This window comes from Pyxicephalus adspersus, chromosome 1 (assembly GCF_032062135.1).
Source record: "Pyxicephalus adspersus chromosome 1, UCB_Pads_2.0, whole genome shotgun sequence".
Lineage (NCBI taxonomy): Eukaryota > Metazoa > Chordata > Amphibia > Anura > Pyxicephalidae > Pyxicephalus > Pyxicephalus adspersus.
The window spans coordinates 118,920,986-118,934,328 of NC_092858.1; the positions used below are offsets into that span (position 1 = coordinate 118,920,986).

General features: G+C 36.8%; 1 protein-coding gene across 4 annotated transcripts in view; it reads left to right on the top strand.

Moving 5' to 3' along the window:
• The first annotated feature begins 278 nt into the window (after positions 1-278).
• The window catches only part of CAMK1G (calcium/calmodulin dependent protein kinase IG), a 37,543-nt gene continuing 24,478 nt past the window's right edge, over positions 279-13,343 (top strand). The window contains exon 1 of one of the 4 annotated variants that reach the window (XM_072425372.1): positions 279-360. The gene's annotated coding sequence lies outside the window, so the exon portion shown is untranslated. Of the gene's footprint in view, positions 361-6,364; positions 6,582-6,627; positions 6,812-11,404; positions 11,533-13,343 lie in introns of those variants that run through there. The other 3 variants (XM_072425362.1, XM_072425354.1, XM_072425346.1) reach the window with 3 other exon arrangements.

Sequence of the window (13,343 nt, forward strand, 5' to 3'; positions counted from 1 at the left end):
ACATAAATGTCACAAACTAAAGATACATACATTTCATACATACAAAGGATCTGGCATAAAGAGCAACCCATACAAACTGATACGGTTATATATGTTTAACAATTTATACATAACGCCACTATAAACATGGTCTGTAGCTGTCTTGCATACAAATAAAGACACATAAAGTCCTGGTAGTGTATGTTATATGGCTTATTCCATCCTCCTCTGTGCATGCTGCTTAGTAACCATACAGCAGAGAGAATACCAGCTCTCCTCCCCTCTAATCCCTGATTCTTTCTATCAGAGTACAAGGGTCTGTTCTGATATACTCAGCTTGAACTGAACATTTGACCAAACCATCCTATCTACAAATCTTAGGTAAGGATCCCTAAACTTATATTTGCTTTGCATACCATAAACAAAACATGACCTTTCCTCTGTCACGTCTGTAATCCCCTAAATTGATGTATAGTAAAATACCCTGTGTGAAATGTGTTGCATTCTCTCTATTTCAGCGTAAATTTGCTGCAGGGGAATGTTGTGTGTGTCTGTTATTTCAGTGCCTGCCATATCTGAAGCTTCATTCATTTTTTTCATCCAAAACACTGGTGTTACAGGCCTGGCAATGATATAGATGTCAGCAGACTACAGGACTTGCATTTCCAGACACATCATAAAGCTACGTGTCAACGGTGCTGGTAGAAAAATGGACATTTGATTTTGGAGAATAATTCTATAAGTGTAGGACTATGCATGCAAAGTATCCTCTAGACTGTATAATCCTGTTGAGTTTCAGCTCTTCTAAGTTCTCTCCCGTCAGGTAATGTTTTAGAGCATACGGGCAAAAAGATTGGCATCATTATTAGGGTGGTTGGCAAAAATAAACTTGTCGAAGAAAAAATACTATAAGGCCAGTACTTGTTTACCAGAAAAGATAGATACTCTTATCATTATTGTCTGTTCATAATACACAGTACATTATATGTAAAAGATGGTCTGTAACAATGAAAGTTGTCATAGCATAAGTGGGAACCAGAACCTAGAATGAAAATACTGCTTATTGTCAATAGACATTTGTTGCTAAAGGCCACCTTGCTCTTAATACACCTGTATTGCTGCAAGTTTTTGAACATCCTTTATTACATTTTATAAAATTACCAAAGTCATTGGATCTAGATGAATTTATATGTAACCTTTTCTCAAGTTATCTTGAAATGTATAATTGATAACTAAAAATATGACATAGATCTGTAGGCAACGGCTCCATTTTTTTCTTTAGTTAATAAGAATAGTAAAATAGTTATGTGGTTACCTGTTTTATAAAAAGGAAATCTACTAGAACTCTTGATATTGCAACCTCTTCTTTGACTTGTCTCTAAAAATGTCACTATATTTAGTAAAAGATGTTGCCTTTTGATCATAGGCTGATCAGTAGTAAGAGTACTTGTCTCTCTTACCTTATTGTATTTAAGAAAAAAAGCAACGTTGTTGAATTAAATGTGTTAAAGTACAACATACTTTTAATTTAAAGGTGCTTTAAAGCTAACACACTTCTTAAAATAGTTCTGTGGTGGGTGCCCTTCACCTTTTATATAGAGCTTTTATATTAATTTTATTCTGAATGCCAATTCCATTCTTTTTGCAATTTTTCATCATTTAAAGTAGGAATGAAAGAATGGCTCTTTTAGTATTTTCTTAATTCTAGCCTTACATGTGTTACATTTATTTGTACACTGTCATAAAAACCTAACTGCATGTTTTGCATGAATTGCATATGCTCTGTCCCACTAATTTATACCCACAAACCATGATGAACAATCCAGTCTTATATTTAGTATTTACTGCATGCTTGTGGCACCCCAGATTCAATAGCATTTTCTGAAGCATTAATTTGATGCATTTCTTGTTTCTATGACCTTATCAGTCTCTCACTTAATTGTGGAGGAATTTTGGCCCAATTTTCTTTGCAACATTGTCTTACTTATTGAGGTTTGTGTGGCATTTGTTTATGCACAGTTCTCCTAAGTCACAGCATTTCAGTTGTATAGAGGTCCAGACTTTGACTGAGCCATTACAAAACCTTAATTTTTTTCCAAGTTCAGCCATGCAGTTGTCACACATAAGGCCATGCATTTGACTCTAGAATACTTTGCTATACAGAGGAGTTTATGGTTGACTCAACAGTATCACCCCTCCCGCTGGCCAATCAGGAAATAGCCTGGTAACCACCACGTTAACCACCCTTGGCTAATTAGCTAGCTCAGACACAGCACTTAGCATTCGTGCAACATGTCTCTACTAGTGTTTAGCCCCCTAGCTCTGCTGAGCATTCCCTGTATACCTGTTGGCTAATTCAGTGTTACTCCTATGAGCCTCCTATTTCCTGTGTCTATTTCCTGGATCCCTGGTATTTGACCGCTGGGTTGTGACCTGACCTTTCTTGCTTGCTGCCTGCCTTGACCCTGGCCTTCCTCGACAATTCTACTGCCTAGTAATTTGTACCTTCCTGCCCACCCTGGTGTGCCCAAGGACAGCAACCTGGCAGTAACCAGCAGCACACCATTTCTGTGCAAGCCGTAGTGCCCCCTAGTGGCCCTGTCTCCCCAAGTGAAACAATTATCACGAAGCATGAATACACTCTGCCAGACCTCAGCAGACCCAAACCAACCCCAACCAACTACTCGCCCAGAGACTAGACGCCCAGGAAGATACCCAAATCCAGGTGCTCCACCAGCCTCATTCACTCACTGCTTGCCAGGATGAGCTGCTGGTCTCCAGTGCACCTGCTGAACCACCCCAAGACCTGCTGTAGCTTCATCAACCAGTGCGTTATCCATTATGAGCTTCAACCACAAAGTTTCCCCACTGACCAGGCTAAAGTGACATATTTAATCTCACTACGGTCTGCCCCTAGCTCTGCTGAGCATATCCTGTACACCTGTTGGTTAATTCAGTGTTTCCCCTGTCCAGCTCCTGTGTTAACCCTTGTTGCCCAGTCTGTGGTTCCTCAGCCAATTCCCTTGTGCTGTTCCAGTGTTCTTCTCCTATTCCTGTGTCACCTGTGCCTCCTGTTTCTTCAAGTGTCTCCTGTGTTCCCTGTGTCTCTGGTGGCTCGTGTCCCTGGTGTCTATTTCCGAGAACCCTGGCATTTGACTCCTGGCTTGTAACCTGACCTCTCTTGCTTGCTGCCTTCCTTGACCCTGGCCTTCCTTGACAATTCTTCTGCTTAGTGATTTGGTACTGTGTGTCTTCCTGCCCACCCTAGTGTGCCCAAGGACCGCAACCTGCCAGTAACCAGCACCGCAGCATCCTCACCATTAGAGGTTCTAGAGAAGATCTAGTTACTGCTTAGATTCTGTGCCTTGGCCCTTGCCAGGCTCAAACTATTTCTGTGCAAGCCTTAGCCCCCCTAGTGGCCATGTCTTCCCAAGCGTGACATTATGTGTGTAAATATGTCCATCCGTAATGTGTGTGTATCTGCCCCTAATATCTGTATGATAGCCATGTGTATGTGTCTGCTCTGACTGTGCACACATGATGGGTAATTGACTTGCTTACGGGTCTACTGTTTAGAACCCGGGTCCAAGAAATGGGCATAACACCAAAAAAAGCCCAATGTATTTGTAAGTGTAAATCAATGGAACCTATTGGGCCAATATAACCTTCCTGTGGTTTTTCTGGTATTTTTGGTAAATATCAATAAATGTTTTTTTTCATCCTTGGATCTACACATGCCGTTGTGTGCTTCACATGTTGTTGCTGTGGTATGTTTACTGTTTTTACTGTATGACTCACTCATCCTCATTCATCTTGTCACTATTCCTTCAGGAGTTTCATTCCTATTCTTTCCCTTTTTGGATTATCGCAATTATATGCTAGCGCATATAGAAATCTTTCATCATAGCAACTATTATTGTACATTTCATTGTCATCATTACTTTTATGCATATACATTTAATCTTATAATCCTTGTAGTATTTGTACAGACTTCCTTAACCTCCTTTCTTTTCATAATTCTTCATACTGTTTTCCTGTTCCCTCTTCTTTTTTTCTTTACTTCACTCAAACTTTACTCATTACACATTAACTCCATGCCAATGTAAATATATGGTTCATTATGCCAAGTAATTCCCCTTTGGCAATAAATAAACTTGATCATTTTTTTTTTTAATAAATATTTACCTGTTCCTTTCGTGTTGTGGGCATTGCCATCTTCTCCTGCTCCTTTTCCAGGTTCCCAATCTTCAGCCAACGTAATTGGTTAGGCTGGAATTACACATACGCAGAATTTCTCAGCATCATCAAGCCCTACTTGATCGCAAATTTTCTTTGCAAAACTATAGTTCTAATATAAAGGGACCTTGCTTAGTAAATCATTTTTAAAAAAGTCTAACATGTTATATAAGTCCAGGAGTTTGGAGATAACTAAACCCCATTACTGCTGCATCTAATTTTGGGGTATCCTGCAACCTGGAGTTAAGAAGACTGTAATCAGGGTTAGTCTCTCCAGCGCACGGTAAGAACCCACAACATATATTCTAGCAGCTCCCCTGGGGGGATTTGTCCCCAAATGTCCTTGCACCCTCCAGGAAGTGAAGGAAAGTAGGCCCAAAAAAATAGACATAGAGCCTGATTTAATAAAGTTCTCCAAGGCTGGAGAGGATACATTTTTATTGGTGACCCTTGATAATCCAGCAAACATAGGTTGGATTTCTTAAAAGTCATTTGCTATGTGTTAGCAAATGTTTTTGTTTCTGGACCAGATATATTCCAGGTTTGTTAGATCACTCAGGTTCACTGATGAAAGTTTATCATCTCCAGCCTTGGAGAGCTTTAATAAATCAGGCCTATATACAGCACTGAATGGCTGGCCATAACACTTTAAATGATCCTTTATTTTATTTACTGCATGTTATTCGTTTCAGAATATAGCATTTTTTATTTTTGTATCCTATTTTCCTTCTATAGTAAGTCTCTTGTATATGAGCCTTTTGTAGCCTAACATGGTTGTAAATAAATATATGTAATGATATGACCAATATATGAAATGGTACAACTAATTACCACAATCAGTTGTTGCAAATATTTTGGCACAAGTTTTTATGGCTTTTAATTCACCTTCAAATAAAGCTATTTCTATCTTTTTAGTAACATTTTAGGATACTGTTACTGAATAATTAATGAACATATCTAATAAATGATGAAAGAATGCCATGTGATTCTCAAGTGAAATAACTGAGTGATTAAAAAACATGATAGTTTGGCTCCTCTGTGTTTCACATTCACTCTGAGGCAAGTTTCTGGCTGTGCAGGGAACAATTTGCAAAGCAGCAACGTTTCTGCCAGAGATTCTGGGGATTGCTTAATTAGCCAAGGCTGGGCTTGATAAATTAGAAAATGATAAAAAGAGCTTATGTGTTGCTATGTAAACAAATAGGTAATTAAAAATTAATTAGTACATTAGCTATGGTGCTTTATACATTTATAATACAAGAAAAAAGGTGAAGCTGCGGCCTGAATGCTCTGGCGATGATGGAAAATGTAAAATATGTGTGGGTGGATGGAGTATTGTGTGAGAGTGTTTATTACAAATGCATAAAAACAAAAGTTTCTATTACATAAGGCTTATCATAAAAGTGCTTGTCTGTATTAACTTGAGAAAAATTATTTAACATTTTATATCTTGTCATATCAAAAGCAGTTTTAAGTTCATAAACTTTGCAATACTTGAAAAAAACAAGAACTTATGAAAGTCCCGTGCAAAGATGCCTTTTATTATTGTGTCCTCTTAAAAAGATTTGGAGCTTTTCCCTCACTTTTATAGTATTAAAATAAAACTTCTATAGTATTAAAATATCCTTACAGCAGTATTGCTGTATATATATAAATATACTTTCTTTTAGTCCTTGTTATAGCAAGTATAGAGCAAAGTATAGTGCAGTCTCTGTAACGGTTACACAGCAGTACATTTTGGACAGATTGTCCAACTGTTCCTAAGACCAACTCTTCCAATGGGCAAATTCACCTAGGGCAGGTACCTGGTTCTTAGCAGCAAGTGCTTAACTACCCCTAGTTTTCCCTTGGGGCAGGCAAGGTAGATGGGTGGGTGCTTGGTATTGGTGATAGTGAGAGTGTAAAGAAAGGGCCCACAGACTGGTTGGGAAGCGCATGGACGCTTCTGTGTGCACCTGTAGAGAAAGATTTGTACAGGAGCATAATGATACTCCTATCAGCCTCCATGCACAACGCCCTCCTGAGCGAACCATGTGTAGGCGTGCATACTAATCCCTTAACTGGCTCAAGACTGTCTGTTTGTACTTAACCTCATACATGGTGCCTGCTGCCTTGCTTACTGATCACCAGCTTCATTTTTGATCACTTGTGGTGACCCAGATTGTACCTTTATCTTGCTCGTGGATTGCCCTTTTGTTACTCCTACATTGACTCTATGTTAATATTAATGAAATTGGATTGTTTCTGGATCTGCTTTGTCTCCTGCCTGGTACCACACCTGCCCGCACATTGCTGTCATCAACATTAGGACCACCGTGCCAAGGTTGTAAAGGGAGGCTGACATCATCACCTCGAGCATCCACCAGGTACATGACACAGGGATAAGGGGTCCTGAAGTCAGACAGCTTTTTGCTAATTAAGTTGGATTCTGTTAAAAACTTTGCAAATCTATATTTGCCCAATACATGAAATATAAGCATGGCATGGTAGTTATACACATACTATTTAAAAGGATTTTAGGAGCCTGTTGACTCCCTTGCCACTGGAATTCTGAAGCTCCTAACTTGGAAGAAAAAACACTTTCCATTTAAAGCAGGTAAGATCAATTCAATTTCCCAATCTAAAACTGGCCTGAAACATTCTCAGGTTTACAGAATTACAGGGAGAGGGAGGACCAGGGCAGACATAGGTCTGTGAAACACTTGCAGCTGCATAAAGGCTCCAGTCCCTCTCTCTGTGACCAGAGGACCCCTGGCCATCAAAGACCTCAAGGACCACCTATAGTCTTATGTTTGGCTAAGTTTTGCAACACATGTAACAGTTGTAAACTAACTTTTTTGAAATCCGTCTCCAAGGTGATTACTGGAACATTTCTTGAAATTGTGTGGTATGGTTGGCATGGTGGCTTGCCCTCTTCCCTCTGCAGCACTAGCATCCCACGTTTGAATCTCAGCCAGGACACTCTCTTCATCGAGCTTGTATGTTCTTTCCGTGTTTGTGTAAGGTTCCTCTGGGTTTCCTTATTTATACAAAGAACCTGCAGTTAGGTAATTGGCTTGTAGGGTGATTTTTGAGCTACCCCAGTCATGTAGATTTCCACTATGGGCTTGTTTATTCAGCGATAAGTTTGCATTACCTATGACAACAAATGCGTACATTGTTTTTTTTGGACACACTAATCTTTCTTGTTGCAATATTATCTTGCACAAATTACTTTACATTCTAAGATAAAAAAACATTTTTTTTTACTATAATATATTGCAAAATGCAGTACAATTTGTATCCAGAAAAGCAGCAACATCATGGACTTACCTATTCGCTGACTATTTTTTGAGACTGTTAGCATATTCAAATGTGATACCTGTAGATATTTTAACCAGGGGAACCATAGAATTTAGATCTTGTAGGACAACTGAAACCTACAGAGTTAAACACCAATACAAGTATGTACTTTATGTTCTTACATGAAGAATGATGAATCCAATATGTGTGTATTGCTACTCGAAAGCTACAAGATTACTTTTGGGAGTATAACAGCATAATATCAGATTGTGGATGAATACTAATGTAGAAAACCATTTTTTACTCAAACATGGTTTAAACTGACTCTCTAAAGGTTTGTATTATGGAAAGGATAGATACAAATAATCAATTTACCCTGTTTCTATTTTGTTCAGATGAGAGTTATATTGGATATTTATCCTTAATACAAGGACGCATGGTTTACATTTTAAATGTAATCATAATAATGTACTCCTTTGAATGCCAGAATTTCTTATCTCTATTTCACCTCTTCCCATTTTTTCATTTCTTTTATTTCTCTTTGTTTCTTTTTCTATGCTTTCAATGTTTTGAACCTTAGTCTCACAAGTTTTAGTCTCCAGGTACCTTTACACCTTTCCTGTCTCCTTTGCTTGTGCAAATAAGTTGGACTTCTGGGTAAAAAGCAAGAGTGTGGAAGTTGGTTGGATTGGCTTTTAAAGTTTAAACATTTATGCTAATATTGAATTTCATGCTACTTTAAAGTGCATGAAAATAAAGGAAAATAGCCACCTGCAGGTACAGCATACATAGGCTGATAATTTCAGCCATAGCAGCTCCATCAGCAATGGAATACAACATAGACATAGAACTGTAAATCTAAACCCTCTCCTCCTGTATCACTGTCTGTATTAGTCTGTCATTTGCAATCCCTATTTAATGTACAGCACTGCGTAATATGTTGGCGCTATATAAATCCTGTTTATTAATAATAATAATAATAATAAACAAAATATCAGTATATACAATAGCAAAATGGATTTAAATCAAACTTTGGTTAAGGATCAGTTAAACACTGTATAACTATTAACAAATAGAATGTGCCACTAAATACACCCACATAATAACATTCTTCCTTAATAAAAAGATATTCAATTAGCATGTTCTTCTCAGCAGGGACAATGTGTGGCTAAGCATCAGATTGAAATGCCATTACTGAGTCAGCAAAAGAACAGGTCTTGAAAAGTATCACTGTGACTTCATATAAGCTGCTTTGCTACTTGCTTTGACAATATGTGCCTGTATGGAGATGATAAAGTTAAGTAGCATAAAATAAATGCTAAGCCAGCAAATTCTGCACTTGCAAGTAGTTTCAAACTGTATAAAAGTACTAGCACATATTTTTATTAAACCCATACTGGTAAAACCAAACTCAAGTTTAAAAAAAATCCTGAAGGATGTAGTACTTTGGTAGAGGTGACTTTGTTGGTTCTGCCAAAAAAAACTGCCTACTACTTTTCTGGCAATTCATTTGTTGTTTCTGTTAAAAAAAAAGAGGCTTTAATGGTAAAGTAATGTCCTGTCTGTGTGGGATCCCCGGGCACTAGAGGTTAAATGAGGTCAAGTCTCCCCATTCTTCACCTCTAAGGCTCTGTGATTGGCTGAGGAAAAGTAAATCCTGATGACAGCTCAAGCATCATCAGGATTTTCATTTCCTCAGCCAGTCACAGAGCACTAGAGGTGAATGAATGGGGAGACTTGTCCCCATTTAGCCTCTGGTGCCGGGGTATCCCGTGGGACTCCTGTGTTTTTGGGTAGAGAATCTCTATCTAAGAACACATATTATAGTTACGCTAGGGCTGCAAGAGCAATCAAGGGAACGGAGCTGTGAGCTCCGCTCCCCTGATTGCCCTTGCAGTTCTACACAGTCCCGAAAAATAACCCAAATTTTTCCCCCATTGACTTTAATGGTGTTCGAATATGACATTTGATCACCCGAACAATATCCCCCTATTTGATCGAATAGCTGTCGAATGGAATAGTGAGATATTCGACCAACACTATGCAGAACGGTGTGAAAAATGTACTAAACGTAGCAAAAGACATTTGGCAAATCTTGTCTGGCTGATTATAGTAAAATCAGACATTGATTTGGGGTACACAAAATGAAGCAACCTGTGTTTGGAGGAGGGTCATTCAGTTGTGTTGTAATTTTACACACATGTTCCTGTGCATAATTACTATGCAGGTTATATTGAGGAGGGATTAGAGGATCACAAAGCCTTGTTTCAAATCAGTTTAGGTTTTGTGATGGAATGGGACTTGTGGATACTTTCACTATAACTTTAGCATAGAAAAGCTTTCTAAATACAGAAAGTCAGTCATTACCCAGCAGAGCACATATTTCCACAGTAAACTTAATAGAGTTTCTAAAGATCAGTCTACATTTCCAGACACTTTTTAGCATACAAAGCATCATCATGAACATGTGTTGGACCACAATATATTATGCTGGTAAATGTGCAAATACACAAAATGCTGCTAAAATAAAAAAATTACAGCATGCATACCTTGATTCACAAAAACTTTGGTCCACGTAATATTTTATTTATATTAATCTATTCCAATTATATAAATAAAAAAAAATGCTTTTAATAATAAAAAGAGGGAGGAAGGATTAGATCCCCAATCGTTTTTTTATAGTTATATTTCTATTGGGTCTACCAATAAAAAATTGAGTATTAAATAAAATAAATTATTCATATAACATATAATGCATAAATAAAGAGCTATTCAATATACACAAGCATACAAAATGCCTAACCTGAACACTATACAAAAAGCAAGAGGTAATGCACAAATGTAGAAGAATGGTTAAGCTATGGAATATTGTATTGCATTAGGTATTTTTTCACTAATTTAATATTAAAATTATGCAGGGGAATTATGTGTTTTCTTACAATTAATGATATCCACAGTTGGTTATAGTAAGATAATATATACCGATTCCAGAAATCAGTCTGATATTGTGTGACTAAGAAGGCATTTTCCCTTGGGAAGGAAAAAAGTGGCTATGGCTAGTCAGGTATTGCATTGTCTGTGTCTCTGAATTGTGACACCTTACATAAAAGCTGTGTAAAAGATTTTAAGAAAACATTCCCATTTGTCATTCAATTCTGCAATGTATTGCTAGAAACCATACCATTTGCAATAAATTATGCATAAGGATGGTTATTGCAAAAAGTTGTAAAATTTCATTTTCTGCCAATTGTGGCCCTCAGTTAAGTGAACTGGAAGCAGCAATGACTGATTACTGAGAAACTGAAAGCAAACCACTGTTGTGGCATCCTCTGAATCAAATCAGGTAGACAACAAACTGTATATAATATGTTTTCCACTATGTTATCAGTGTCACTGGGTAACAAAAATGATATTTTCAGCCAGCAGGTTGTATGCATGGCACATAAACATAAATCAAAATAGATTGAGGAGAGCATACACATGTTGTGTTATGAAACAGCTGCCAGTTGCCATTATTTTATTATTTCACATCACTGGATACCTTTTTCACTTTATTTAGGTGAATCAAAATGTCCTGTTCAAAAAAACACATATAACAGGAGAAAACTATGCAGTGTATTTGTGTCAGTGAGAATATGGCACATTTCTTATGACACATAAACAACACATGAATGAAAAGAAATATTGTTACTTTTATGCATTTAGACAGCCTGTACATAGCAGGGGTTTAAGGAAAGCATTACTGTCATAGAGGAATGTGGGAACATGTCATTCTGACATTTGCAGCTTAGACTAGAGATGATCAGATTCCTTGACCTTCCCCTTCGCTCACATGCCTACAATGGACATCTAAGGAGATTTCAAGTGAGCAGCTTTGTGCTTTAAGATCACATGTGCCTGTCTAGTCCCCGCTGCCCCACATAATCTGATTGGGCACTCCCCACTTAGCACCTCTAGCAAATGTTAGGAAAGATTAGTTCATTATTGTGGTGATAGCTTGGGCACACAGGAGGAGCGGATCACTCCGGACTTCAGGTAGGAAAAATTGTCTCATACCACATATAGGCCCATACTAGTATGAATGTCAGATTTTCTGAAATGTATAAACACCTTACTACCTGCCAACGAGTGGAAAACAGTGGATGCATAACTTTCACAGTGGATGCTAAAAAATACATTTAGCATACCTTTTGTGTCAGTGTATATTGGTGTGCATTGTACCAATGAGCCTATTTAGTAATAAGGCACTTGCTTTTATAGTTTTAAAACATAGTACACAAGTAATATGAATCATGTAGATAAAAAAACACATTTAAAAAGAGGTTTTATCCCTGGTCCAATAATCTTCATATATAGTTAAAAAATAACATTGTTTCACATGTATTTCAATAGAAGAGAATATTTTGGTAGATCCCCCGCCCTGTTTTTTCCACAAAATCTACCCTCAAAAGTGATAAAGTGTAATGTAGTTAGTATGTATGATAACACTAACAAACCACAAATCTTGTAGGAAAGAACACTGTGTATTACACATACGTTACCAATTGATCACTATCATAAAGGCTGATGTGGTCTCCAAGTCTGTTCAACCCATACCAATCTATCACATAACCAAGGATTTAATCATATAAATTATATGTGTAAAAAATTCAACAAAAAAACAAGGCTTTAAACTAGTTTGCTACTGAAAAAGTATGTGTAGCATATTTCTTTGAGCTGAATAAGAGACTGAATAGAGCTGAATATAAGACTTCATAAGAGATCTTTGTAGGTAGAGATTGCTAACGTTGACTCCTAAAACACCTTTGGAAGTGTTGAAGGCTTGAATATATAGTTATTTTATTATAGTTGTAGCTATAATACAGTTATAACTGGCCTAATTGTATTTTATTGTCTTTGCAACCAATACTGCATTAACTGTCAGGGTAAATTACTGGTGGTACTATATTTTTCATTCAATGTCAATGTTTCTTATTGCTATGGTGATCTTGTTTATTGGTGTATGCATGAACTATAGTAGAAATAAGGAGCACTGGATCTTATGACATTATTAAAGTCACAGTTGTGTAAGTTGTTTGTTCAGACAGGAGTATCGCCCTGGTTCTTGTAACAGAGTGGCAAAATAATAGGGAACTTATGTGCAGAAATTAAACTTAAAGTTTAAAATCAAGCAAGACCTAAAGATAAATGGGTAGTAGTATTTTTTACCTTTAGGATTTATAATTTTATACCTTTGTCATACATGTACAGAATTTACATACTGTATAATTTGAACACTCTTTATGTATTAAATATTTTTTTTTATTTAATTTTCCATTTGTATAATTATTTTGTTTTCCTTTTTTCTTTAGACTAACTATTGTTTCTAATTATTTTTATATGAATCTATTTAACCATTTAAGTATAATTTTACTTACATACCTTATTTATTATTTCTTGTGTATTTCATAACTTTTATAAATGGAACACTTTGAAACCCTCAAAATGCATTAGCCTATTTCTTAGATAGAACCCAAATGAAAATGTGTTGGACAATGCACTTTTGCTTGGGTGCATCATTTTTTTCTATTAATGTACACATTTGCAGATACAATTTCTAGGTAGGGACAAGTATAAATTTCTTATTTGCCATTCAGTGATGCTTCAGTACACCATACAAGTAAAAGAGAACAAAATCCAAACAGAAATATTATTCACAGTGTGAATTATTTTACTGTTTAGCTTTACATGTATTACACATTTAGAACTTTTATATATAAGAGCCCCTCTGTGAAGCATTTGTTTGATAAGGTTGCCCTAAGAAACTGCTTTTCTATTATAAGGGTTGATATGCTATTAGGGAATTC